This window comes from Schistocerca gregaria, unplaced genomic scaffold, assembly GCF_023897955.1.
Source record: "Schistocerca gregaria isolate iqSchGreg1 unplaced genomic scaffold, iqSchGreg1.2 ptg000227l, whole genome shotgun sequence".
NCBI classification, from domain to species: domain Eukaryota; kingdom Metazoa; phylum Arthropoda; class Insecta; order Orthoptera; family Acrididae; genus Schistocerca; species Schistocerca gregaria.
Window position 1 is genome coordinate 1,526,094 of NW_026061746.1, and position 2,854 is coordinate 1,528,947.

The following is a 2,854-nucleotide window of genomic DNA, read 5'->3' on the forward strand; positions in this document are numbered from 1 at the left end:
ACGGAAATCTCAGGTTTTTACTACATATCAACACTTTTCACATTCTCCGGTGCAACGCGGCTTCTAGTCCTCCTTTCATGCAAAATCTTAAGTTCCTACATCATATCCAAGGCACCAAAGACAGCTAAAAAGTCAATAATCGCTAAATAAAACTTGAATTGTACTACTTCATACTCGCTATTTCATCAACTTAGAAGCTTCATCTGTGTTCTACTATGGTGCTTTTAGGTCTCCGCATACCGCAGCAAGCGACATAGCTTTGCAGACGATAAGTTCAACCGTTTCAGAGAGAAGAGTGGCCAATGTGATGATGTGGCTTTAAGTCGATTCGATAACAAATGACGAATACGGACGGATTTCTCAGGTTTTTACTACATATAAACACTTTTCACATTCTCCCGTGTAACTCGGCTGCTAGTCCTATTTTCATGCAAAATTTTCAATTCCTAGCTCATGTCCAAGGCACCAAAGAAGGGTAAAAAGTCAATAATCTATATTAAAACTTGAATTGTACTACTTCTTACTGGCCATTACATCACCTTAGAGACCTCATCTGTGGTCTACTATAGTGCTTTTAGTGACTCCGCATACCGCAGCACGCGACGTCGCTTTGCAGACGATAAGTACAACCGTTTAAGAGTGACGAGCGGCCAATGTGAAGATCTGGCTTTAAGTCGATTCGATAACAAATGACGAACACGGACGGATTTCTTAGGTCTTTACTACATATGAACACTTTTCACATTCTCAAGTGCAACTCGGCTGCTAGTCCTCCTTTCATGCAAAACGTTAAGGTCCTAGCTAATGTCCAAGGCATCAAAGCCAGCTAAAAAGTCAATAACCGATACCTAAAACTTGAATTGTACTACTTCTTACTGGCTATTACATCAACTTAGAAGCTTCATCTGTGTTCTACTATGGTGCTTTTAGTATCTCAGCATACCGCAGCGCGCGACATAGCTTTGCAGATGATAAGTACAACCGTTTCAGAGAGAAGAGTGGCCAATGTGACGATGTGGCTTTAAGTCGATTCGATAACAAATGACGAAAAAGGACGGATTTCTCAGGTTTGTACTACATATGAAGACTTTTCACATTCTCCCGTGCAACGCGGCCGCTAGTTCTCATTTCATGCAAAATCTTAAGTTCCTAGCTCAAGTCGACGGCACCAAAGAAATGTAAAAAGTCAACAATCGATATCTAAAACTTGAATTGTACTACTTCTTACTGGCTATTACATCGACTTAGGAGCTTCATCTGTGTTCTGCTATGGTGCTTTTAGTGTCTCCGCATACCGCAGCACGCGACATAGCTTTGCAGACGATAAGTACAACCGTTTCAGAGAGATGAGCGGCCAATGTGACGATCTGGCTTTAAGTCGATTAGATAACAAAAGACGAACATGGACGGATATCTCAGGTTTTTACTACATATGAACACTTTTCACATTCTCCCGTGCAACGCGGCTTCTAGTCCTCCTTTCATGCAAAATCTTAAGTTCCTAGCTCATGTCCAAGGCACCAAAAAAGGGTAAAAAGTCAATAATCCATAACTAAAACTTGAATTGTACTACTTCTTACTGGCTATTACATCAACTTAGAAGCTTCATCTGTATTCTACTACGGTGCTTTTAGTGTCTCCGCATACTGCAACACGCGTCATAGCTTTGCAGACGGTAAGTACAACCGTTTCAGAGAGAAGAGCGGCCAATGTGACGATCTGGCTTTAAGTCGATTCGATAACGAATGACGAACATGGACGGATATCTCAGCATTTTACTACATATGAACGCTTTTCACATTCTCCCGTTCAACGCGGCCGTTAGTCCTCATTTCATGCAAAATCTTAAGTTCCTAGCTCATGTCGAAGGCATCAAAGAAGGGTAAAAAAACAACAATCGATACCTAAAACTTGAATTGAACTACTTCTTACTGGCTATTACATCAACTTAGAAGCTTCATCTGTGTTCTACTATGGAGCTTCTAGTGTCTCCGCATACCGCAGCATGCGACATAGCTTTGCAGTCGATAAATGTAACCGTTTCAGACAGAAGAGCGCCCAATGTGACAATCTGCCTTTAAGTCGATTCGATAACAAATGACGAAAACGGACGGATTTCTCAGGTTTTTACTACATATGAACACTTTTCACATTCTCCCGTTCAACGCGGCCGCTAGTTCTCATTTCATGCAAAATCTTAAGTTCCTAGCTCATGTCGAAGGCAACAAAGAAGGGTAAAAAAAAACAATCGATACCTAAAACTTAAAATTGTACTACTTCTTACTTTCTATTACATCGACTTAGGAGCTTCAACTGTGTTCTGCTATGGTGCTTTTAGTGTCTCCGCATACCGCAGCACGCGACATAGCTTTGCAGACGATAAGTACAACCGTTTCAGAGAGATGAGCGGCCAATGTGACGATCTGGCTTTAAGTCGATTAGATAACAAAAGACGAACATGGACGGATATTTCAGGTTTTTACTACATATGAACACTTTTCACATTCTCCCGTGCAACGCGGCTGCTAGTCCTCCATTCATGCAAAATGTTAAGTTCCTAGCTCATTTCCAAGGCACCAAAGCCAGCTAAAAAGTCAATAATCGATAACTAAAACTTGAATTGTACTACTTCTTACTGGCTATTACATCAACTTAGAAGCTTCATCTGTGTTCTACTACGGTGCTTTTAGTGTCTCCGCATAACGCAACACGCGACAAAGCTTTGCAGACGGTAAGTACAACCGTTTCAGACAGAAGAGCGCCCAATGTGACAATCTGCCTTTAAGTTGATTCGATAACAAATGACGAAAACGGACGGATTTATCAGGTTTTTACTACATATGAACACTTTTAA